Source organism: Ahaetulla prasina, chromosome 4 (assembly GCF_028640845.1).
Source record: "Ahaetulla prasina isolate Xishuangbanna chromosome 4, ASM2864084v1, whole genome shotgun sequence".
NCBI classification, from domain to species: Eukaryota; Metazoa; Chordata; class Lepidosauria; order Squamata; family Colubridae; genus Ahaetulla; species Ahaetulla prasina.
In genome coordinates, this window is record NC_080542.1 from 100,764,529 (window position 1) to 100,791,936 (window position 27,408).

At 39.6% G+C, this 27,408-nt stretch overlaps 1 protein-coding gene across 1 annotated transcript in view; it reads right to left on the bottom strand.

Moving 5' to 3' along the window:
• PLCL2 (phospholipase C like 2) overlaps positions 1-6,800 on the bottom strand; it is a 161,287-nt gene extending 154,487 nt beyond the window's left edge. The window contains exon 1 of the mRNA XM_058183236.1: positions 6,723-6,800. The gene's annotated coding sequence lies outside the window, so the exon portion shown is untranslated. The remainder of the gene's footprint in view (positions 1-6,722) is intronic.
• Between the last annotated feature and the right edge of the window lie 20,608 nt (positions 6,801-27,408).

Consider the following 27,408-nt stretch of genomic DNA (forward strand, 5'->3'; position numbering starts at 1 on the left):
GTTGCTCTTCTCTGCACTCTTTCTAGAGTCTCAACATCTTTTTTACATCGTGGAGACCAAAACTGGATGCAATATTCCAAGTGTGGCCTTACCAAGGCATTATAAAGTGGTACTAACACTTCACGTGATCTTGATTCTATCCCTCTGTTTATGCAGCCCAGAACTGTGTTGGCTTTTTTAGCAGCTGCTGCACACTGCTGGCTCATATCTAAATGGTTATCCACTAGGACTCCAAGATCCCTCTCACAGGTACTACTATTGAGCAAGGTACCACATATACGGTACCTGTGCATTTTGGTTTTTTTGCCTAAATGTAGAACCTTACTTTTTTCACTGTTGAATTTCATTTTGTTAGATAGCACCCAATGTTCAAGTCTGTCAAGATCTTTCTGTAACTTGAGCCTATCTTCTGGAGTGTTGGCTATTCCTGCCAGCTTGGTGTCATCTGCAAATTTGATGAGTTCCCCATCTATCCCCTCGTCCAAGTCATTGATGAAGATGTTGAAGAGTACTGGGCCTAAAACAGAGCCTTGGGGTACTCCACTGCATACTTCCCTCCATGTGGATGTAGTTCCGTTGAGGACTACACGTTGAGTGCGGTTGGTCAGCCAGTTACGAATCCATCTGGTGGTGGTGCTGTCTAACCCACATTTTTCTACTTTATCTAGTAGTAGGTTATGGTCTACTTTATCAAATGCTTTACTGAAGTCCAAGTAAATTATATCAACAGCATTCCTCTGGTCTACTAATTTTGTCATTTTGTCAAAGAATGCGATAAGATTAGTCTGGCATGATCTGTTTTGACAAACCCATGTTGGCTTTTGGTTATTACTTTGTTTGCTTCTAGGTGTTCGTGATTCATTGCTTGATTATCTTTTCCAGAATCTTCCCGGTATTGAGGTCAGACTGATAGGTCTGTAGTTTCCAGGATCTGTTTTTTTCCCCTTTTTTGAAGATGGGAACTACATCAGCTCTTTTCCAGTCCTCTGGCAGCTCCCCTGTGCTCCAGGATCTTTGAAAAATATAGTTCAGTGGTTCTGAGATCACGTCTGCCAGTTCCTTCAGAACCTTGGGGTGTAATCCATCCGGTCCTGGTGATTTGAACTCGTCTAGGGTAGATAGGTGTTCACTTACCATTTTCTTCCCTATTTTAACTTGTGTTTCTAATCTGTTTTTTGTAGTGCTGTTTTTGATAGGTTGGATTGTTTTTTCCTTTTGTGTAAAGACAGATGCAAAAAATGAGATAAATAGATCTGCTTTCTCCCTGTTGCTTGTCATCTTCTTGCCATTTTCTCCCAGCAATGGGCCAATTGTTTCCTTGACTTTTTTCTTGTTTTTAACATGTTGGAGGAAGCTTTTTTTGTTATTTTTTACTTTTGTCGCTAGCCTTTGTTCACTGTGAGCCTTAGCTTTCCTCACTTCATCTTTACAGGCTCGGGCTATTTGCTGATATTCTGCCTTAGGTATTTGCCCCTCTTTCCACTTTTTATATTTGTCTTTTTTGTCTTTCAATTTGTCAGATAGTTCTTTATGTATCCATGCTGGTTTCTTTTGAGATCTATTATTTTTCTTCTTCATTGGTATTGTGCTAGACTGCGCTTTTATAATCTCACTTTTCAAAATTTCCCAAGCTTCTTGAGTTGTTTTCCCCCTGAGGATTCTCATCCATTGAATCCTTCTCAAGCTCTAAGTTTATTGAAATTAGCTCTCTTAAAGTCCAAGACTCTAGTTTGACTTTGTTCTACTACTTGCATTTGCTTAATGTCGAATTCCAATATTGCGTGGTCACTTGCCCCCAAGGTTCCTGTAGCTTCAACACCTTCTATCATTTCATCTCTGTTAGTGAGAATTAGGTCCAGTATGGCTGATCCCCTTGTCGCCTTCTCTATTTTTTGGGAAACAAAGTTGTCTGCTAGGTTTGTTAGGAACCTGTTGGATCTTCCACTTGGTGCAGAGTTTGTTTCCCAGTTGATGTCAAGGTAGTTAAAATCTCCCATTACTACTGTGATGTGCTTCCTACATACCTTAGTTAGCTGACTAGCAAAAAGTTCATCTACTTCCTCTGTTTCGTTGGGTGACCTATAGTATAGACCTATGGCAATATTGTTCTTCACCCCTTTTATATTGACCCAAATACATTCAAGATGATTTTCATCATTGTTGTGCTCTATTTCTGTAGAGATGTAGTTATTTCTTATATATAGTGCAACTCCACCTCCTCTTTTATTTGGTCTATTTCTTTTAAATTTTAAAATTTGCATTTTAAACTGTATATTGTATTGTCTATTTTTACTTTTGCCTGTACACCGCCCTGAATCCTTCGGGAGAAGGGCGGTATAAAAATCAAATAAATAATAATAATAAAATAAAAAATAATTTATATCCTTCTAGCTGTATGTTCCATTTGTCAGTTTTATCCCACCAAGTTTCCGTAATGGCAACAATATCATATCTGCCCTCATTTACTTGAATTTCTAATTCACCCTGTTTATTCCTCATACTCTGTGCATTGGTGTATAGACATTTGAGTTCATTTGGATTGACCTTGTGTTTACTGTCTACATAACCTGTGTTGACTGCCCCTACTTTCTTGCCACCTGTTGGTTTAGTGCACACTGTTAAATTCTTGGTTTTGGGTTGATAGTCTTACCCATACAGACATCTATGTTACATGCACTGATAACCCTTTTAGTTTTCGATTGCTGGGGACAGAAATTTTCTGTATCAGTTAATTCTCTGTCCCCACTGTTCAGTTCAGTTTAAATGTTTATCCAGAAAATCTGTGAATTTATTGCTAAGTAACAGTCCCTTTTTTTGATGGATCCAATCCATCTTTTTTGTACAGTTTTTCATTGGACCAGTTGCAGACATTGTGACTAATAAAACCTTTTACACCACTCCTTTAGCCACACATTAAACTCCACTACACGCTGCCTTTACTTTTTTGTTCCTTACGTACTGGTAAAACCTCTGAAAAGATAAGCCTACAACCTATGCTATTAAGTTCATACCCCAAGCTCTGGAAATCATTCTGCACAGAAAGTACATCCTTTTGGGACAGATCATTTGTGCCAAGATGTATAATAGCATCAACATCAGAATCCTTACTGGCATTCTTGACTATCTTAAGAATACGCCTCTTGTCTCTGCTGGCAGTAGCACCAGGTAGACACCTGACCTCTTTCAAAACCTCCATATCCTTTCCTAAATTTACATCCCTTACAATTGAATCACCAATCAGAAGGTGGCTTCTCTTTTTGGATACCGTGCTCTTCTTGTGTGACCGATCTGTAATACTTGATACACTTGATACACACTTTTCCAAAGTAAGTTCTTCATTTCGGACCATAATCCCTTGATTGTTTGAGTTATCAGTATCACAGCTACCTTGATCTGTCACTTTAGTGTTCCTATTAAGGTCAGCAAGGGCACTATATCTGTTATACTGGGACACTGTAAAAGCTTTGTGTTTATGGTTCACAGCTCTCACCCTGCCAGATCCCACGGTTGTCCATACTGCCCTTTTCCTGCAGGATCTTTGTGGTAGAGGGGGCTGAATTGGGCACAGCAGCTGGAATGGCTGAATTGGGCACCTAATTTATTTATTTATTTATTTATTATTTATTTATTTATTTGATTTTTATACCGCCCTTCTCCCGAAGGACTCAGGGCGGTGTACAGGCAACAATAAAATACAAAACACCACAATATACAATTTAAAATACGAATTACCCACTTACTTATCGTACGGGTCGGTGGGAGGCATGTGGTAACAGCAGGCGGTCCCGTAAGTACCCAGGCCCTAAGCCATGGAGCGCTTTAAAGGTCGTAACCAACACCTTAAAGTGCACTCGGAAGGCCACAGGCAGCCAGTGCAGTCTGGGCAGGAGCGGTGTTACATGGGAGCTATGCGTAGCTCCCTCTATCACCCGCGCAGCTGCATTCTGGACTAACTGAAGCCGCGCAGTGCAGTCTGCGCAGGAGCGGTGTTACATTTGGAATAGAGTCCAAAATTTTTGTTGCTAAGTAAGACAGCAGTTAAGTGAGTTTTGTCTCATTTGACCTTTCTTATCACAGTTGTTAAGTGAATCGCTGCAGTTATTAACACAATTGTCAAATGACTCTGGCTTCCCCACTGCTTATCAGAAGGTTGCAAAATATGATAACATGACCCCAGGACACTGAAACCATCCTAAATACAGACCCAGTTGCCAAGTATCCAATTTTCTACCACATGTCTACGGGGATGCTACAACAGTTTTAAGTGTGAAAAATGGTCATAAGTCACTTTTTTTCAGTGCTGTTTTAACTGTGAACAGTCAAATAAATGGTTGTAAATCCAGGACTACCTGTATATGGCTTTGGCATTACCAGATCACAAACGATCTGGTATGATCACAAATGATTTGCAGTATGATGAAGAAAGATTTCTCCTCAAGTCACTTTTTTAAAAGATTCTTTCCATACTAAAACATGTTTCTCTTTATTTACCAATCCTTTTATGTGCTTCCCAGATTATTGTTTTTGGTTCACGTTTCATGTAGATAATCTTTATGAAAGCTAAGTAAGTGCAACTGTAATAATATTCTAAAGCTGTTTTCCAAAATGGAATTAAAAATCTGTTTTTATTTCTTCCAGCATCTCATAGTTTGGCTGAACTCACAATTCTGTTGTGAATACAGAGGTTTGCAATATGTGATACTGTTGGAGCTCAATGGCATTACATGAAGCAGAAACCAACCATGTGACTTTAATTTTTCCAGTAGGTGAAGGAACATTGTAATGAACACCACTGATTGCTTTGCTGGCCTTACTCCAGCATACTGCTGTACATTACTGATCTATATTAAATAACATAGCAATTATAAAATAAACACTTCAAACAAGTTATGCAATATGTATCAGAATGGCATAATATTAATCTTTAATATTTGTATTGCCTGCCTGTTTATTCAGAGGTAAAGCATGGGAAGTATGACATAATATACTTTATTAATTTTATATAGGTAGTTTTTGACTTGTGACAAAATTGAGCCCAAAATTTATGTTGCTAAGCAAGACAATTATTAAGTGAATTTTGCCCCACTTTCTTGCCACAGTTGTTAAGTGAATCACTGCAATTATTAAGTGAGTAATATGGTTGTTGATGAATCTGACTTCCAGGTTGACATTGCTTCTCTAAAGGTCACAAAAGGTGATAACATGACCCTGGGACACTGCAACCATCATGAATAGAACATAGAATATAGAGAAATATGAGGCAGTTCCCAAGCATCTAAATTTTTATTACGTGATCATGGAGATGCTGTAACGGTTGTGTGAAAAACAGTCACTTTTTTCAGGGCCATTGTAACTATGAACAGTCACTAAGCGAACTGTTGTAGGTTGAGGACTACCTAAAATAAAGTTATATAATTGTATTAAATGCATAATAAATGCAGTCTGACTTCCAGTGACTTTGGCAGTTTACAACTATTCAAAGTTTTTTTTAACAAATACAGAAAACATTAAAAATAGCATAAGACAGAGGCACAACAGAAAGGAAGAAAGGAAAAGCAATCGTCCTGTCCAAAGCTCTGGATAAAGAGCCAGTCTTTAAGACCCTTCAAAATCTCAGAAGGGTGGGACCTGTTCAAATTTTGGGGGTGGAGATCTCATTCCAGAGGGCAGACAAGCAGATCCATAATTAACTGAAGAGCCTAGTCCTATGCAAGTTTCTTAGAATAGATCAAGAACTGCAACGTAATACCTCAATATAGCCTCAAACTGGTAGGTGATAGAAAACGAGAATCGAGGCTCTCTCTCTCTGAGTGATGAAAAAAATTCCATTAGCACGTTTGCATTTCGTTCAGAGACAGTAGACTACTTCCATTTTTTCCTAAGTCTTGTTTATTTACCACTACTTGGCAAGCAGAGAAAAAGCACTAGTATTCACACCATAGCACCATAAACCCTCATGTTTTCTTACAAGAAGTATTTGCACCCCCAGGTTATCTTCAGCTCACTGCCTTCCGTCTCTCCCACAAAACAACTACTTCACTTCACAGCCCCAAAGCAACCGGGGAGCTCAGCGTAAGAAAGCTCTTCCTTCCTTAAAGTGGTGCCATGACTTGTGTCAAAGGCTTTTCTAGCAAAACTCATAAACTTCCTGTTTGCTGGGGGGCGGGGGAGGCCGAGAAGATCTTTTGCAATCGGAAATGATTTTTGCGTTATTCGAAATATTTCAAATAAATAAAATTTATAAAAGTTTTCTGTCTTTCTTTTGTGTTTCAAAATAACTCCTCCCTAATATGAATTACTCCCTTGCTGCTAGCTGGGTACAATGCTATTTTGATTCGTGTTCTTATAAAGTGCAATCCGTTACAGTAGATCGTATTTCTCAGACTGCGGCGTGAACATCGCGGGGTGAAAATACCTTCTTCCTGTGCCTTCCTGGGTTTGCAAAAAAGCTCGCAATAATAACATTTGCAAGATTTTGTCCAACGGTAACTATTGGCCTATGCTTGCTCTTTGCCCGTTGTTATCAGATTTCTGGTCAATGAAACAGAGATTGGAATGATATTTCCCTCCCCGTTTTCACAGGAAGAGAGCTCTGAGCCCAGCAGGACTCCGCCGCTCCGAGTTTAGCTCTAATGCCTACACAGGACAGGTGAAATTCCTCCTCCGTGTTCCTCATCGTGAGCCAAACCAAACAGTGCTGAGCGGAGCCCATTCAAACTTACCTTAAATGAAATGTCACCCTGCCATTTCTGGCCGGAGTGTTTGCAGCCCCGCTTTCTCTTTCTCTTTCTTTAGATTGCCAACCCTATCCCCACCCCCAAGTTGCTAGGCAACCGCATGATATGGCTGCGCTTGCATGGCCACCAATACCTAATCCTGCCTGATCATTTTTATTTCATGTCTTCCATGGAATATAATAAAATCCCCTGGCGCAGCTTCCCTTTCAAAGAGGGAGGGTCGTTTCCTGAAGAATTTTGGAATCTGTCATCTTCAAAATGTCATCACGATGGCCAAGGGCCTGTCCTTTGCAAGACTTTTATTGTGATCCCTAAAAATAGCAGTGCTACCCAACATAGTTATGTAATCCTAATTTTGCTTTGTTTTTATTTTCATATGCTAATCCTTTGAGTTATTTAGAAGGAAGGAATTAAGAACATTTTTTTTATAATTAGGGTTGATTTAACAAAAAAAGAATTGGTGGTTGGAGGAACAAATTTAAATAAATAATTATCATAATCTAGCCCAGCTAAGGGTAAAATATTAGTAAGAGGTAGGGCAGTGTTTTTCAGTCTTGGCAATTTGAAGATGAATTTCAATCCATCATTATCTGGGTAGGAAATTCTGGGAGATCTTCCTATTGTCAAAATTCAAAAACCATTTTATTTATGACTGGCTGGAAGTTAAAAGATATAAAGATGGTAGCCAAAACTATATGATCTTAGCCTTACTCTTTTTTACATATGTTTCATAAGAGGCAGGGTTTCACTTACACAATCTCAGCCACTGAGTTGAATGTTTCAACTTCCTTCCCTTTCAGATACCTCTGGTAAGGCACAATCCTGTGCCTTCTTAATGCTTACTGAACGGTCTGAACCCAATGGTATTACTTCAAATAAGCAAGCACAGGATTAATCTACATGCTTCATTTTATTTCAGCCCCATGGCAGAGATTTGGGGCACTGTTAACTTTAGCCCAGTGAGACAGAAGGCATTTCCACATGAATTCTCTATTCTACCTCTGGCTCTCTTATGATCTAACAGAAACAGTGTTTGAGAGCTGAGGTTATTTCTGGTAGAGCCATAATGTGTTTAAAACTGAGATAAAACTGATATTTTCTGTAAAATGCTGTAGCCAAGGGGAGAGTACAATTTGTTTCACCATTTCCAAGAAATGTTGTTTTATTCTGTTTCCCAGTACCTAGGTTTAAGCTGCCCTAGCACATTTTCAAGGAGAAAAGTGTTTTGATAGCCTTCTTAAGATGGCCTTCATAAGAATCATGACAAATGCACATAACACTAAGTTAATAACATGGAATGTAAGCAATTTGCTTTATTTATCTTTTGCCTGATGTAGAGATGAGGGCATTTTGTCACCATGATCCGTAGAATTTTCAGAAGGACACTTATTCTTTCTCGTTTTAAATATTATATGTCCGACAGTTTAAGAACAGAAGTACTATGAAACTGCTGCTACTTCCAAATAAACATCAGGCAGGGATGAGGAATTAGGTCAACTGTTCAAAGAATTGATGGATTGGAGGATGGTGCATTAACAATACTCATGCACCGCAATACATATGAACATTTGATCTGAGCCTCCTAACCATACCTCTCTTTGGGGGATTGATGATTATTTGTTACAAAACAAATCCTACACTCCCTAATCCAATTTGCTTTTATCATGTACTCATGTACAGATTCAGATTCTAACACCTGTTAGATTATTAAATTGGATTTTATACCTGTTGTATATATGGAATGTATGGGTAAGATCTTCTCCTTTGTTTCAGCAGTACAAAATCTTGGACCAACCCTAATTTAAAGCAACCTGACTGTGCTAACTCTTAAAGAAAAGTGTGCTCTGACCTACACAACAAACCTACATTATGTGTAATGTGAACAAACATACTATCTAGTCCTTATTTCAATTTTTAAGTACTATTTGACTCCACGCTTTTTTCTTCTATATTTTATGCATCAGATCTCAAGCTCCAGCTTGAGGTCTGGAAACCTGAATGCAAAGCTGGCTGGGGAATTCTGGGACTTGAAGTCTGCCAGACTTAAAGTTGCCAAGGTTGGAGACCCCCCGCTCTAGTGAATGGACAAAGCTCACTCCTTTTCCCTTATAGCTTTAAAGCCATGGCTAATACTTGGAGTGGAGTAGAATTCAAATTTAGAAATTGCAAGATCTGTAAAATTATTTTCTTTTTTTTTTCTTTGTGACCTCTCAAGGTTAAACAAATACTATAAAATATGTCTTCCCAACTTCATTCTAAGGCAGTTCTTGGCCTCTGAATGACATACTAGAATAGGAAGTTCATAACTAGGATAATAGTTCTGAGGGAGTAATTGAAAGGAAGGCCATAATGAAGAAGAAAAGATACCAAAGGACTAAAGAGAAGAAAGATCCTAGTATTTTTATCCATACAAAAACTCCCTCCCAGTGCAACTAGCTAGGACACACATGGAAAGTAAAAGAAAATAAAAGAAACTGGGCTTTCCCTAGTTATACAGCCGCAGCTATATTGTGATTTGGGCAGAGAGGCAAAGAGACAAATTCAGGGAGTAGTATCACAGAATATTGGGAGAACCAGTAAGATACATGGGAGAAAAATGACATGTGCATACAGTGAAACTGATAAGGGAGAAAATACCCCTTCTATCATGAGACTCCACCTTTGGCTTGCTCTTATTGCAGATTGTCAATGAGCTAGATAGGGAGGTTGTTGGGGACATAAGTTTTTGGATGTGTACTCCTGACAGGATGAGGCAAAGGTGACTTGTCTTCAGGTAAACTTGTTCTTAAGGTATTGCAAGAATAAGACAAAGAAAACAAAACAATGAATATTATATTTTCTGGGAAAAATCTGGATGTGTAATTCATCAATAAATCCTTCTTAAGAATTCCCACATATTCCTCCCTTCCTCCTTTCTTTCCCACTTTGTTACCTTCTTTTTTCATCTTCCTCTCCCAGTTTTCTTTCCATTTATCAATAGTTTTTTTTCTTTCAGAATTGTCTAACAGCTATTGCAAGGTATTTTTCTGAAAGTGCAAGCTCATCTTAGGAGATGGAAGGAGAAACCTTGAGACAGAGTCGTTCCACTAGATTTCTTATTCTAAATGTAGGAATGTTTTGGAATGTGAAAACAAACCATTCCTATTTTTTCCCCTTCAGTCATCTGGTGCCTTGCATGCCTAAATGCTGAAGTCCCAGACTAGAAGAAATAGAATGATACTAAATATTCTCCAACATCAAAGGCAGAGCTAAATTTCACATGTTCGGTGGAGTCTTTAAGATAAATATAATTTTATTTAAATTAAAATTGGAATAGCATTTTTTAAAATTGGTATCTAACATCCTAGGATTCTGTTTCCCAATGTTTCCCAATGTTATAACAAGGAATGCGAAGAAAAACCATCCTGATGTGGACTCAGCAACTTCTCTACTTATTAGGGAAGCCTCTTTTAATTTATGTGATAAAATCTCTTTTTTTCCTCTATTTCAACACCTCTCTGCCTTTTCATAGGCAATCTGTTAAAGAGAATAGATGCACTGCCCTCCTTTGACTTATTTTGGTATATGTCATTGGCTAAAAGGATAAAAATATTCTTACCAGTTCTCTCCACTTAGAGCTGTTTTTTTTAAAGTCAATTTTTATTGATTTCCCCCCCCCACACACACACATAAGTTATGAACAGAGTATTGGCCATATCATATCATATACAACTTAACATATCCAAATACATTTTACTTCGTTATAATTTCTGCCAAAATATTATTTTTCCATAATTTGATCATATCTTAATATTTCTATGCTCATTTATATAAACCATATCTTCTTTCGCCTTTGAGTTCTAATTTCTTCATCATTACTAATATATATTCTCTTTTATTGTTTTTTAATTAATTCAATTTTTATCCTGCCGTGTTCAAACATGTTTGGGGTTGTCTTTCTTCTATTTCATCTTTTTTATTTTACAGCACTCATTCTTCTCTTCTCTTCTCTTCTCCTCTCCTTCCTTTCTTTTATCCTTCCTACTTTCTTCTCTCCTCTTCTATTTCTTCTCTACTTCCCCTTCCTTTCTCCCTCTCCTCCATTCTTCCTTCCTCTCTAATCTTCTCTCCTACTCTTGTTTCCCCTCCCAGTCTTCCACTCCTCTTTCCTTTCTTCTTTTCCTCTCCTTCCCCCTTTCTTCCATCTCTATCCTCCTTCTTGTCTCTCTCTATTGCTGTATTCATTGTCATTTCAATATTTTTCACCATGGTGTCCAGACAACCCCGATTTTCCCATTTATTAAATGTTTCTGAGAATTCCCCTTATATATTTTACTTATTAACATTATCTTTTGTCTTATTCCATTTTTACCTTACAACAATATAATCTTCTACCTCCTTTTTTTTTTAATTCTTATTCCCAATTCAATAATTATTTTTCTCTTTCATTTGGATACATCATTTACTAACGTTTCAATTTTGTTCCATTTTACATCTCACTTTCAATTATTTCCACTTATAAACCATTCTATCTTTCACATTTCATCTGCTGGACTATTTTTCTTAAACAATATATTTCTTCCTTTTTGACTTCTTTTCAATTTTATATCTTAATTTCAATTAATTTCTTTATTCTTTTCTATATTTAAAATATATTTCTTTACCATCCACTATGATTCTTTCCAATTCCATGCATCCTCAGACCGTAAAGCATATATCCCAATATAGCTTTCACACTTCATCTACTTCTCCATTTTACATTAAACAATATATTTCTTCTTTTTTGCTTCTCACCTAGACTTTATTTCATCCTTTCTTACTTCCCTTTTATTATAATCTATATATTTCTTCTAATGTACTTCTTACATAAAATTTCTACAACTATTTTAATTTCTTTTCTACTATTTATTTATCTTCCTCTTTTAACCATTTTCTTTCAATCTCTCCAAAATTCCATTTCTTGATATTTTCCTCCCTTTCTCCCATTCTCTTATCTTCTTAATATAATATAACAACAGAGTCGGAAGGGACCTTGGAGGCCTTCTAGTCCAACCCCCTGCCCAGGCAGGAAACCCTACACCATCTCAGTCAGATGGTTATCCAACATCTTCTTAAAAATTTCCGGTGTTGGAGCATTCACAACTTCTGCAGGCAAGTCATTCCATTTATTAATTGTTCTAACTGTCAGGAAATTTCTCCTTAGTTCTAAGTTGCTTCTTTCCTTGATCAGTTTCCACCCATTGCTTCTTGTTCTACCCTCAGGTGCTTTGGAGAACAGCCCGACTCCCTCTTCTTTGTGGCAACCCCTGAGATATTGGAACGCTGCTATCATGTCTCCCCTAGTCCTTCTTTTTATTAAACTAGACATACCGAGTTCCTGCAACCGTTCTTTATATGTTTCTTCTTTTTCTCTTTCTTGTATCTTTCTTTCCACCTCCTTTCTCTAATTTTTACTTTTAATTTTCCCCTTCTATCTTTCCCCATTTCCTCCTCTTCTCTTCTTTTTTGAGAGATACTTTCCCCTATCTTTTTTTTTGCTCTGTCACTGTCTATCCCAGTGTAATCATCTTTTTTTTTACTCTTTTAGTTTTCCCCCTCAATCTTTTCCCATTTTCTTCTTTTCTCTTCTTTTTAAAGCATACATCCCCCTATCCATTTTTATTCTATCACTGTTAATCCCAGTATAATCATTTTTATTTCTATCTTCAATTATTTCCTTTTCAGCATTATATTCTTGTTCCTCTTGCTTTTCCTTCTTAATTTCATCCTTTTTTTTCTTACATTTTAACCACTCCTCCACTTCTTTATTACCCTTAAATGATTCTTGCACCATTTGAAGCATCTCCCTTAATTCCTCATACTCATTCTCCCAAGTCTCCATATTCTCAATTTAAGGAGAAAATATTTTTAAGTTTGTTATTTTCACTTATATAAAATTCAAATTCAAGTCCATATAATATAACCATATAATGTCTCTTTTTTTGTTTTCCTTCTTCTTTTATTTCCAAATAATATCCAGTTCAAATGTTTCTTTAAGCTGTTCCAATTCAAATCTTTGTTCTTTTTAGTCATACTGCAGCTGTCCAAACAAATATTCCTGTCGCTTCCCACAGTCTAAGAAATGCGATATTTTCTTTCCTCCAGCAGATGTCTCTATCCAATTCACAAAGCACTTGGCAACAAAATGTCACTTATTAATCCACAAAGATAATTGCTTCCTCTTCCTCAATCCTTTTGTTAGCAAAATATATTTTCCTCAATTTTCTTTTCCTTTTATTTAGTTTTAATTTCTTCCAGGTCTAATTTCAAATCTAGATGGAAAGTTTTCCTTTTAGGGCTTTGATCTTAAAGTTCCTCTTTACTTTTTTTCCCCTTCACTTTAACTTTCCGCGTGCCAATTAGCCGCTAATTTCCAGTTGAAACTTCTTTTAAGCTTTAAAATATTTTCTTCTTACCTGTGAGTTGGCCAATCACTCACCCGGTAACAATACTCCATTCACTCATCGCTCCTGCTCAATTCTTTTGTGTGGCTGCACCGGCTTTTGACAGCTTCTAATGGCTGTCTTCTCTCGCCGCTGGGTTGGAAGCTAATACCGGCACTCCAGGGAATTTGCAACTTCCCTGTTTGCACGAGCCAATGCCTCCCTTCTTCACTGTTTCTACAGGACAGCTATGATCCATAAAGGATCCCCAAATCAGCTGAGATATCAGCGTTTTCCCTGGAGCACCAGGATCCACGCTGTACTGCCGGCTGGCTGGCTGGCCACACCCCAGAGCTCCACTTGGAGCTGGTTTGAATGTAAAAGGATCATTCATAGATACTGACTTTCTCCCTTCTTTTAACTTTGAGGAATTAAGTTTAGCTCCTCACTTTTAATAAAAAATACTTTTGTCATTAATAAAAGTTGTAAAAAGATAAAGATTAGTCACTAAAGAATTCTCCCTTCATACAAACCCATTTAAATACCACACCTAAATTTATTATACTTGTTATCCCCAACCCCCTAATTGGTTATTCTCTAAATTGTAATTCCAACAAATCAAGAAGATTCCAGATTGTGAAAGCTTCAGTTAAGTATCTGACTTGCCTATATGAATATTGCCTATATTAACTGGGAGCTCTTTAGATCTTAAACAAAATTGTAACTTAAGACTTGAAATATGAGTCATATCACTGAGCTACAAGGGGCGTGCATAAGAGCACAAAAGTGCCTACCATTCCTGTCCTATTGTTTCTTTTCATTATATCCAATTAATATAGTTATTACATACTTATGCTCATATATATGCTTATATATTATATAGCTATTTCATTTCATGTTAATGCCGGTATATACTAATATGACAAAATAAAATAAATAAATAAAGAATTGTAAAGAATAAAGAGAATGACCTTGATAGAGAGAGGAAATATCTTTTATAAGGCAACAAGCAGATAAACATTCTAGATGCCAAGACAAGGCAGGAAGGGTTGAAAAGCTTCTCAAACACTTTTCTATAGTCCAATCTTGGCTGTGAAATTGAGAGAGAAAAAGAGAGCCCAAGCTTTTCAAAATAAGAAAATACTTAAATGGGTAGATTCAATTTTTGAACAGTTTAAATTGTGCACACTCACAAGTCTGATCCTATCAGCAAATAATTAGAAGGGATATTTAATCTTGCCTACTCTAATTTTTATTCATTTTCCAGAGTTTTAGGAAGAGAGAATATTTTTTAACAGTTATAGTCTGCAGACCTTAGAGATAAATTCTGGGATTTTATATCTACAACATGTACAGCAAATATTGTCATTTGTTCTTGATCCCTCTGTTAACTATTCTTGTTAGGAAAGTAATTTGAAACTTATTTATTTAATGATCTGATGATAATACATTATGTTTTATATATACTATTATATTACATATTTTCTTCATTAATAAGAAATTACTTCCAAAAGGAAACGCCAGAAATATATCATTCTGTTTTAATATTTCCTTTTTTAATAATAAGAATCAAATTTTGTTAGATATATGTCTCTTGGGTATCTGTTAATTTGTGTATTATTTTACTCCAGGATTATGGGATATAGGGAGACAAAAGCAACAAAACTTATTGCATTGATGTTTTCTGGAAATTCAGAAGAGAGGAAGACCCAGTAACTATATTCTTCCTGTTCCTATGGCTAATTGAATCTACAATTATTAAAACTTGTTTCAGTTCTGAGAAACTGGTCTCTCCAATGTTGCATTTATGCTTATAGAAAGTAAAAATATATTACTATTATTAGAAAGCCTTTTATTTGATAATCATTGTGTGTGAACAACCAATCTAAGAACCAGAAAAATTGATATATAAGCTATAACATTGGTAAACGTGATATACAGAGACATTCAAAGTATGTTATTAACAAACATCACAAAGTATGTTAATAAAAACACAATTACATTAAGAATTAAAACACTATTTACAAAAATACTTGAAAAGAATATACACAAAGATTTATTAGAGCCAGAAATAAACATTCACCTAAAAAAGAATCCTAGGCCAGCAAACTTTATTATATGAGTGTTTATGTTAAACTAAAGTATGTTAGTAAACTTTAAAATTTTCCATTTTTTTAATTTTGCTTTTCTAACAAATATACTAATATCCAATGTACTAGTCTAGAGTAAGTCTAAAACTATCAGTACTTAATCTAAGAGAATTACATAATATTGGAAGCAAGCAGACGATGGATTATGGCCTTGAATTGAATTGATCAGTTGTTGGCATTCTTCTTAGACCTGCTAATAGTTGTTTTAGAATGCAAAACATTTGTTTGAATTTTTCTTTCCTTTGCCTGAGAGATATATGTTTGACTGGCAGGGGAAAAAAATACTGTAACTGCGTCCTTCCCTACCAATAACAGAATTAGGAAAGAGAAGACATTTATTACAATACTAGAAATTAGTATAGATCCCTGAAGTTTTATTTTTTTTTAATTAGACAAATTCAAGAAAATAGTGTTTATCAATGGCTTTTCATTCATAGTAACTTGAACAACATTAAGGTTAAGTATGTAGTCAAATTATACCCTAGTTGTGGGCTTATCAAAAGCATATAGCTTTGAGATACCATAAAACTTTATTGGGTAGATGCCTTTATCATAATCCAAGCAGTGAATGTTTATATGAACAAGTTGAATACTGAGATTCTTTTACTGGAAAGCATTTTTGTTTTCTAAATTTAGATATATTAGGGCACTGAGTTCGTAGGGCAGAGGATAAGTATTAAAACAGGAAATTTGCCAGCCAAGCAAATATGGGATACATATGTGGGTTAGAATCAAATGAAGATGAAAAGAAATGAAAAGCAAATTGAGTGTTATGAAGATATAGCTATATGGTATGTTGCAGATATCTATTGCAGGCCATTTACTGACAACAGTAAACAAGTATTGCATTAAATTTCAGCTGAGCTTGTCTGCCAGCAATTTTAGTGTCAGAGATGTATCAATAACTCCATAAAACTTCTCTATGAAATGTCTTCATTACTGTCTGAAACAAAAGGAGTTAATATGGTTTTGTTCAAACTAGTATGCTATTTTTAAACAAAATATTTAACAGGCATATGCAATGCTTATTCATTGCACAAAGATAAGGCTGCTCAACATTTCAGCTGCAAATAATGAGTGCTCTAGTCCAAAAGATAAAGATGTGAGAAAATTTGTATCACAAGTATTCATTTTTTATATATAATTTTATTAAACTTATTAAAATATAAACCCAAGGATGACACTGTACCGCAAATATTCCTGATGGTTTTCTATATGCTGTTTGAAATAGATTATCTTGAAAATGTTTTCTAAGATCATGATGACATAGAATTCATATGGCAATTCAAATTTACTTCCATTCCATTGGAAAGGGAAATTCAACAAGTAAAACTAAAAATCGTTGTCTGCAATTCACTCACATATCAGTTTTTTGAAAAAAATACCTTTCTGTTTTTTGTGTGCCTGCTTCCAATTCCAAAGAAAAAAATCTTCCTTCTGCTGGCCAGTGACTCCTTCTTGATGAGACTTAAGACTTCTATTTGCAAAAATAGTACAACAGCAGGAACAGACTTTCAGAGAAGCTTCTCTGGAGGAAAAATCATAAAGAAAAGAAATATGTATTCCATGAACATGAGTAAGTCACATGTAAAAGTATGGATCATTATATTTTCATCTAATGATCGATTTATTTGGCTGGCTGGCTAAAATGAAGCTAGGAGAGCGATATTTAGCAATTTCTTGTCTGCCTTTTCTTCGCCCTCCTCTGAATGAGAATAATGAAGAATAGTAGCTGTTTCACTCAAGTCTATTGTAAAAGTACCAAATGCTCTACTACCAAAGTAACAGTCCAATTTCCCACAAGAAAAGCTGTATAAGAACCCCATTTAGAAGAGCAAAGACACACCGCACCAACCCTGAACATCAGAAAAAGCAGATAGACATTCACATCTTCCAACAAAATGGATATCCAACTTCATCAAAAGGTTTCTGATCACTCAACCCAAAAGTTCCTGATCACTCAATACTTCCTGATCCCTATAACCCAGTCAGCACAGGATAATACTGCCATACATCAAAAATATCTCAGAAACCACATACTATTGTTGTGACCCAGTCCCAAGTAGGTAGTAATAAACTTAGTCCGTGGAAAAACAAACTTTATTCGAACAACTGGGAATTATTTCATTCCCAGCATCGTTCAATTCAAAGTAAAACAAATGCCTCCCAACACAAATTCCTTAGCTATCTCACAAACTTTAGTCCAATTAGGCGAATTGCCAAAGGCCCTTCCTGGCAAACGTCCAGAAGCCACAAAAACAAAGACGTCTACAAAGCAGAAGATGAAGCAGAAGACGGAGCTACAATGTTGTTTTCTGACAAAGCTGAAATGCCGGTGCTGGTCATCTCTTGGCCCTGCTCCCGAGTTGTCTTCTCTGCTTGAGCTGCTCTTGCGGCAGCTCTTCTCATGCGTGCATTAGAAACAGGCTCCTCCTGTTCCTCTGCTTCACTACTATCAGTTTCTGGAGGCTCTGGAGTCCGCACCTCACTTCCCGATGGCCCTGGCATCACCTCAGTCTCATCGCTGTCTGACTCTGTTGCCAGGTCCGTAGACAGACCACATGTCGTGTCCCACTCCTCTGCTGACGGCCGGGTCAGGGAAATCCGAATCAGGCTTGCCTCTGCAGCTCTGCCCAAAGTCCTAGCAAAGTCCTCAGAGCAGGCAGGAGACCAGTAAGTGACTTCAGCAAGATAAGTTCGACTTTTGCCTGACTCAGAGACTGCCAGAAAGCAGATCCTTTATATAGGCCATGGGGTGTGGCTCCATGACTCAGCACTTATCCAGGCCTGCCCCTCCCTTCCTTTTGTTGCCTCCGCCTATCCAATCTTCTATGCAAGGGTCACTCCAATCAGCTGTTGGTAATAAACCCTCCTCAGGCTCACATGCTGTGGAGGAGGGGGAGGGGTCTAGCTGCTCCGTTTGCCTGGGCATGGAGTCAGGGCTGGGGCCGGGAGGTGCTCCTTCTTCTGCAGTTTGTCTGGGCATGGAGCCAGGACTGGGGCCGGGAGGCATACATTCCTCCGTGTTCGGGAGCAGATAAGAAGGCCCCGGCTGCTCTGAGGGCGGGCAAGACACAACACCACAACAACTATTACAATAATATAACATCACCGTAACACACAAACCAACTAAAGTCCTACAAAACTAAGTAAACCTAAAGACCCAGCAGCACTAAAAGAAAAAACAGAAGTGATCTACAACAGAGGTCACCAACCTTTCGGAACTCAGGGACCACTAAATTCATAATTTTAAATCCCACTAATTTTAAAAACCACTAATACAATTTTTAAAAAAATATAAATAGTATTTATTGCAATAAAAAAATGCAAATAATTTTTCTGCAGACCACCAAAATTTTCTCACGAATCACCAGTGGTTCATGGATCACCAGTTGGTGACCACTGAGTTACAACATACAGTGTAAGGACTGTAACAGCTACTATCCGGGACAAACAGGCAGAAGACTTGTAGAAAAGACTTGTAGAGAAGACATGATTTCACAACACATGGACAGACAACCATAGTTTTACCTGTGAAATTGTGAGTATCATAGACCAAGCCAAGCCCAAAAATGCTTGAGAATTCCTGGAAGTCTGGCACTCAAGCAAGTTAGCCATTGACAGGCATATAGAAATAAACAATATCTGGATACCATTCAAAAAGAGACAGTCAAAAAGTCAAAAAGACCAAAACATTTTTTCACCAGCAATCAGCACCCAGATCAGCAGAGAGTAACACAAAGATTAACATTAAATCAACAAACAATATCCCAATCAAAGAACTGCCAACTTTGCCAAACAAGCTAACAGTGAACAATAGCTCAATCAAGAAAGCTCCAAGACCACTCCCACCAGGACAAGTCACTAGTATATTATACGAGACTACCATGTTTCCCCCCCCCCCAAATAAGACCCAACCTGAAAGCAAACCCTAGCCTGATTTTTTGGGGTGGGCCTAATATAAGCCCTGTCCTGAAAATAAGTGCAGGGGGATGAGCGTGACCAACATGAGAGGCAGCAAGCATGTGGGGGCCAATGGTGTCTGGCCGCAGCTGCAACTCACCGGTCCTTTGGCACAGCGCAAATGCTGTTAATTCTGAGTGTGGAGGCAAAGGTGGGGGGAATAAGACAGGTGATCTGGATGTGCTGCGTGGCAGCCTGATTCACAGGAGGCTCGTGAGAGGTTTGTGTAGCAGCATTGGCAGCAGGCAGAAGCAGAGGCATTGGGGATAGGGGATAGGGGATAGGGGAGGCAGGCAAGCCCGACGCCCTATTTGGGTGCTTGTTTGGTATAGCTGCAGGCAAGCCAAGAGACAATGAGACGGAGTGGGTGGCACTTTGGGATTGCCTCTGCCTCCACCTGGTTCTGCTGCACATTTTTCACCCAGAGGGATATGTCCACCCACAGAAGCTTCCTGTACTTTCAAAGGGGGCGCTTTGAAATGGACCTAATCACTCCATGTTTGTGGGGAATGTAGATTTTAGGAGTTTTTGTTTTTCTACTTTTTAATCCCGGCAACTCCAGCGTTCTGGGGCAACTGTGGCTGCAGGTGTTTTATTTATGAATAGAGTGGCCTAAAATCTCCATTCCAAAAGACCAGCCTCTTCAAGCTTCTGCTTGAGGCTGTTTTCCTATGGCAGGAAGACTGGTGCTGCTTTCTGCCTTTGTTAATATTTTTTCTCCTCTTCTCATTTAGGGAAAATATAATATTTTGCCCTTTAATATCCCCCCCCCCAATATTTCATTCTCTAGGAAGGGGAGGCTTCCCACAGATGTTACATTACATCATGTTCCAATATTTGAGATCTTACATTACTATTTCCATCCCTTTCCCCTTTTGGAGATAGTGGAATTCTGTATTTTTACACAGTATGTATCCGGTGTTATTTTCAGTTACACTGATCAGCAAGTGGTATAACTTTACCTGTTTGGCCTGTTTAGGATTTCTCAGTATTCTTTATTTCATTATTTCTCATTAGTCTATGAGGTTCAAGTCCTCTAACAGGAAATGCATTCATAAGTATGTTAGGTGCACTCATTGTAGATGCTTATATAGAGTATATGAGTTTTAGGAACTATCCAGGTCCTACTGCTCAATGTTATCCATCTCTCTTTCTGGTAGTCTATGTCAGATAGAATCTGTGAAATACTGCACTGTACCATATATAGTTATCTAAAGTGCAAGGTTACATAATTCAGTTCCTGTAATTGTATGTGAGGATAAGGTGAAAGAACTGTAGACTAGACAACGGGCAGACAAATGGAAGCTGATTCCTCAGAAGGAATTGTGGGGAGAGCAAATTTACCAGAAGAAACACTTCTATAAAGGCTTTAAAGATGAGGGATGAAGGAAATTCTTTCAGACATGCAAGATTTTATTAATAGAATTTTACAATAAATATAAAGCTAGTATTTCTGGATGTTTTTTGTCAGGATTACCTTGCAAGGGTAACTGTTCCTATCACAGGTTGAGAACTCCATAAAATAATAGCTGATCACTTACATCTGATAGATCCCAAATAGGATGAAACTAGTCATGTAATGTTTCTCCATATGATGAACTAGTAGTCCTCATTCACTGGAGTTGTGTTCAATTCACTTACTGGCATATTTAACTTCTGCGTGGACTCTGTCAGCTAATAAATGCAGAAATGTAAATGTAAGGTTCCAAGTAATTCACCCATCGCAAATCAAACTCCGAGGCATTGCATTTCCTCAAAGAACAAATTCATTTAGATACATCATCTTGGCACAACTTGTGGAAAGCCAGTACTGAAGTTCCCGCGCTTTCCACCCCAATATAAGTAATAGTTTCTCAATTTTCCAAAACAAACTGTCACATTGTCTAACCAAGATGAGAGCTGGTTGCTTGGTGATTTCTCTCCTCCTCCTTTGGTCAGCCAACCGTTGGAATATACTTGACTCATCAGCTAGCTATGTTGTTTTGGCTGAAGGCTCTATCCTCCTCGGCTCTCTCCCCTTGAGCTTCAAACTGTGTCAAATTGAATTCATGTCAGAGTATCCAAGGATACAAACAATCCCACGCCCCAATCAAATTCAGGCTTGACAGGAATTATGAAAGTGTTAATTCAGTTATTTTGTAGACTTTAATAGGTTGTTATCAATTGGAAGGAGACAGGGTGATGTCTTTATTGGATAGAAGAGAGAGAAAATAAGAATCTGAAGTCTAGCACTTCAGAGTCCTGAATGTGTCAGTCCTCTGTATACTTACTTTATTAATATTGATTTAATTGAAATTAATTAAATAGATAACCAAGGGGGGGGAACTCCACAGCTCCCCAACTGCTCCCCAACTATTTATCTCAAGTCCTTAATTCAACTACATAAAGGTACACTATATTAAAATTGACTATATGGGGCATCAGTAAGACACTAAAAGTTTTGAAATGGAAAATAACGTGGAAGGCATGAGAAAAAAGATAATGTCCCATGTCTGTGGAGCATAACTGGAAGTTTTAGATCCTTCAAATATACTATACTGTGACATCATTCATCAGTTGTCCTTGTGGCTAGAGCTGTTTTGTAGGGTAATTTAAGAACGTCTAGAGGGTCAAAGGTTCCATTCTTGTCAAAGGGACAAGCAGTGGAAGAGGCAACTATCTCTTAACTGGAACAGGGTCTGCATATTTTCTCCTGGCCTAAATTTTTTCACTCTAGACCATACAAGAATAAAACTACTATATTTTTAGCATTTTTTATCAGAGAACCAGGACATACTTTTGAGCAAGGGACATGTTTGGAATCAATAGCCATAGTGGCTAGAAATTTTAAGAATTATAATCTTACGTTATCTGGATTGCAGCAAAGTTAAAGGAAAAGTCTCTTGACTAGGTACCCACAGCCTTAAAGCTAGGCTCGTGCTAAACTGTTATTTTGAAGGACATATTCAGCAGAGATTTGCAACTTTCCCATATTCAACTATTTTGTTTCTCCAGCCTATGCCCTTTGGTCTTATAAAGTCATTCCTGGTAAACCAATACAATAAAACTGAAAAACCAACACAGATAGCAAATAAAGCACAAGTAGTATTCTGGCAGGATCATGTTTCATTTTATTTGGCTGGCAAGCATACAGATGAATGATTATTTATATTTTTTTCTTTATAGTAGGCAAAGGGAATGGGGTCATACAGAAACTACACGAACACATTTCTTCACTTGTTAGTTTCCAAAAGAGATATTTGTCCGGAGATATCCAGTGTTCTGCCTTAGCATATGATGACTAGCTGACTTTGGCTAGTTTTAGAAACTAAGAAAACTGGCCATGGTTAATACATGGATGGATGGATTTATGTACAAATTATAGTGCTTTGGGTTAAATTGTGATGTTAAACAAATTATCCAAGAGAAAGGCAATAGCAAACCACTTCTGCCAAATCAACAATAAAACTTTATGAATGTAGTCACCAGTCACCACTTTGACCCAATACAAATCCTTGTTTCCTTTTTGATGTCTCCCTCCTCCATTTTTCTCATTAATGGCAATGCCACTTATAGCAACAATGTTGTCCCAAAATTTCTAAAACGGTTGGGCAGCCATTAATTCCTTGTTTACATCAACAGTACATTCATTTCATTTCATTCATTTATTTGATTTTTATACCGCCCTTCTCCCGAAGGACTCAGGGCGGTGTACAGGCAAATAAAAACAGACAAGACAATATTCTATAAAATACAACATTAAAAACCTTATTATAATTTGCCTAAAAATTTAAAATATATAGAAATAAAACCCCGTTTAAAATTAATAATAAAAACTATAAAATCCATAAAATTTAAGCCAGCCCCGCGCAAATAAAAAGATGTGTCTTCAGTTCGCGGCGAAAGGTCCGAAGGTCAGATATTTGGCGTAAACCCGGGGGAAGCTCGTTCCAGAGTGTGGGAGCCCCCACAGAGAAGGACCTTCCCCTGGGGGCCGCCAGCCGGCATTGCTTGGCGGACGGCACCCTGAGAAGTCCCTCTCTGTGAGAGCGTACGGGTCGGTGGGAGGCATATGGTAACAGTAGGCGGTCCCGTAAGTACCCAGGCCCTAAGCCATGGAGCGCTTTAAAGGTCATAACCAAAACCTTAAAGTGCACCCGAAAAGCCACAGGTAGCCAGTGCAGTCTGCGCAGGAGAGGTGTTATGTGGGAGGTACGCGACTCTCCCTCTATCACCCGCGCAGCTGCATTCTGGACTAGCTGAAGCCTTCGAGTGCACCTTAAGGGGAGCCCCATGTAGAGAGCATTACAATAATCCAAGCGAGAGGTAACGAGTGCGTGAGTGACTGTGCACAAGGCATCCCGATCAAGGAAGGGGCGCAACTGCCGAACCAGGCGGACCTGGTGGAAGGCCCCCCTGGAGACGGCCGTCAAATGGTCTTCAAACGACAGCCGCTCATCCAGGAGGACACCTAAGTTGCGCACCCTATCCTTTGGGGCCAATAACTCGCCTCCAACAGTCAGCTGCAACTGCAGCTGACTGAATCGAGATGCCGGCATCCACAGCCACTCCGTCTTGGAGGGATTGAGCTTGAGCCTGTTTCTCCCCATCCAGACCCGTACGGCTTCCAAACACCGGGACAGCACTTCAACAACTTCATTGGGGTGACCTGGGGTGGAAAAGTACAGCTGAGTGTCGTCAGCGTACTGATGGTACTTCACCCCAAAGCCACTGATGATCTCACCCAACGGCTTCATGTAGATGTTGAACAGAAGGGGCGAGAGAATCGACCCCTGCGGCACCCCACAAGTGAGGGCCCTCGCGGTCGACCTCCGCCCCCCTGTCAACACCGTCTGCGACCGGTCGGAGAGATAGGAGGAGAACCACCGATAAACGGTGCCTCCCACTCCCAATCCCCCCAGCCGGCGCAGCAAGATACCATGGTCGATGGTATCAAAAGCCGCTGAGAGGTCTAATAGGACCAGGGCAGAGGAATAACCCCTGTCCCTGGCCCTCCAGAGATCATCCACCAATGCGACCAAAGCTGTCTCCGTGCTGTAGCCGGGTCGGAAGCCGGACTGGAACGGGTCCAGATAGACGGATTCTTCCAGGTATTGGGGTAACTGACGCGCCACAGCACTCTCTACAACCTTCGCAACAAAGCGAAGGTTGGAGACTGGCCGATAATTTCCCAAAATAGCCGGGTCCAAAGAGGGCTTCTTAAGGAGGGGTCTCACCACCGCCTCTTTCAAGATGGCAGGGAAAACCCCTTCCAACAAAGAAGCATTTATGATCCTCTGGAGCCAGCCTCGTGTCACCTCCTGAGTGGCCAGCACCAGCCAGGAAGGACACGGATCCAATAAACATGTAGTGGCGCGGAGCCTCCCCAACAACCTGTCCACGTCCTCGGGAGCCACAAGGTCAAACTCATCCCAAACAGAGTCGACAAGACGTGCCTCCTCTCCCTCGCTTGGATCATCCCAATTTCGGTCCAGACCATCCCGGAGCTGAGCTCGGCACGTCCCTGTAAAGGGTCATCCCACACCTCCTGATGAAGGAGGGAGTAAAGGGTCATCCCACACCTCCTGATGAAGGAGGGTCACCCGAAACAGGGCGGCCGGGCGGTTATCTGCCGACGCAATGAGGGTGGAGGCGTAGGAACGCCTCGCCTCCCTCATTGCCACTAGGTAGGTCCTAGAGTAGGACCTAACTAGTGTCCGATCAGCTTCGGAACGACTGGACCTCCAAGTGCTCTCTAGGCGTCTTCTCCGGCGTTTCATCTCCCTCAGCCCCTCGGAGAACCAAGGGGCCGGACGAGATCTACGCCGGGTCAGAGGCCGCAAAGGCACGACACGGTCCAAGGCCCCGGCCGCGGCCTGTTCCCAGGCCGCAACTAGTTCCTCAGTCGTGCCGTGGGCCAGATCCTCAGGGAATGGCCCAAGCTCCGTCAGGAACCTCTCCGGGTCCATCAGGCGCCTGGGACGGAACCAACGTATAGGCTCCGTCTCCCTGCGATGGTGGGTGGCGGTTCGGAAGTCTAGGCGAAGGAGAAAATGATCGGACCATGACATTGGTTCTGTTACTAAATCGTCTAGTATCAGATCATTTAACCACTGACCAGAGATATAAATCAGATCCAGCGTGCCTCCCCCCATGTGCGTAGGGCCATCATTTACTCGAATCAGGCCCAAGGCCGTCATGGAAGCCTGGAACTCCCGAGCTGCAGTCGATGATAAGCCAGCTGATGGCAAGTTGAAATCCCCCATAACTATAAGTCTGGGGGTCTCAACTGCCACAGTGGCAAATAACTCCAGCAGCTCGGGCAGGGCTGTGGTCACGCAGCAAGGAGCCAGGTACGTGATCAACAAGCCCAACTGATTCCTATGGCCCCACCTCACATAGAGGGATTCACAGCCGGCGATCTGAGGAACAGTGGCCTCCCTCGGCTCAAGATCTTCCTTAATTACAACCGCCACCCCTCCACCCCTACCCTGGGCCCTCGGCTGATGGAATGCTCGGAAACCTGGGGGGCACAGTTCAACGAGGGGCACCCCCCCCTCTGGCCCCAACCAGGTCTCCGTAATGCCCATAAGGTCCGCGGACTCCCCTTGAATAAGATCGCAGATCAAGGGGGCTTTATTTGCCACGGACCGGGCATTACATAACATCAACCGAAGATCCAGGCTCTGAGAATCATGGCCGCCCGAGGAACGGGTAGGGACTAGGGGGCCGGAGCACGTGATCGCTTTCAAACATCGCGCACGTGCTCCCCAAACTCGATACGCCCCCCCCCTCCGCCATATCTGCCTCTCCCACTTACCGTACAGATTGAACCACCCTCTAGTCCTGGAACAAACCCCTCCCCCCCTGCCTTCAGACCAGGTGTAATAGTGCCGCGAACTGGCACCGGGGCTGGATCCCTCCCCGACGGGTTCTCCCCCCCACCCGTCTTGTCCCTTTAAAAAACCCTTATTTAAAAATCTATTTAAAAAACCCCATACATTCTTCTTAGCAGCATGCCACCTCTCTGGATCCCAAAACCCTTCGTTGAGGTAGGCCCTCGATAACTTGGAGGGCCATTCCTGCGAGGCGGGGGAACCTCGCAGTCGAAGGAGGTCAATAGGCGAGTATCTCATAAATATGAGCTCTTCACAAGATAGTTAATAACTAACGTAGTTTAGGATTTTTTCTTCACTTTTGATTCTTGATTGTGTGTTGCTGCTAATGGGTATTCCTAACTAATAACATATGGAATTTGCTCATTGAATATGTCCGACACATATTTATTATTCCAACATAGATTTTATTTGAATCAGTGAGAAAGGAATATTTGTAGCAAGGCCAGAGAAGAAAGGAAACCAAAGAACAGAAGAAAAAGCTAAAACAGCAGGTCCCAATCTTTTGGGCACCAGAGACAGGTTCCATGAAGAAAGGTTTTTCCACAGATTTATTTATTTATTTATTTATTTATTTGTTCGCACTTTTATACCGCCCTATCTCCCTAGGGACTCAGGGCGGTTTACAGCCAAATAAAACATATATATATACAGAATAAAACAACAATTTAAAAAACTTATTAAATAAGGCTGAATATTTAAAATAGAAATATAAATAATAAAACCCCATTAAAACCAGATTTAAAATTAAAAAAAATTAGATGGGAAGGGGCATGGTTGTACATGCTGCCTACTCCCTGCATCCCACAAATGGGATTGTTTGTAGGATGCAGGGATTGTTTGCTTGTTTGTGGCCTGGTTGCTTGCATGCTGCAGGCCACTGCTAGTCCATGGACCCAGAGTTGGGGACCCTGGGACTAAAACATTAAGTTTTATGACAACAGGAGACATACTGCAAGACAACCCTACACAATGGAGTTTAATAAAGTGCACTGTAATTTAATTTAGCATTGTTACTAGTACACTTAATGTGGAGGATGGAAAAGTGATACAATAATAGATACAGTATAGCACAGTGTTACTCAAATTTAGCACCTTTAAAATGTATGGACCTTGACTCCCAGAATTCCCTATCAACATGATGACTGGGGACCTCTAGGAGTTGAAATCTAAATGTCTTAAAGTTGCTAAAGTTGAGAGACATTGATACAGGAAGTAGAATAACTTAATTTCTTCTGAATCAATTGGCTATTTTCCTCTTAATGAAAGTAGAATTATAAGT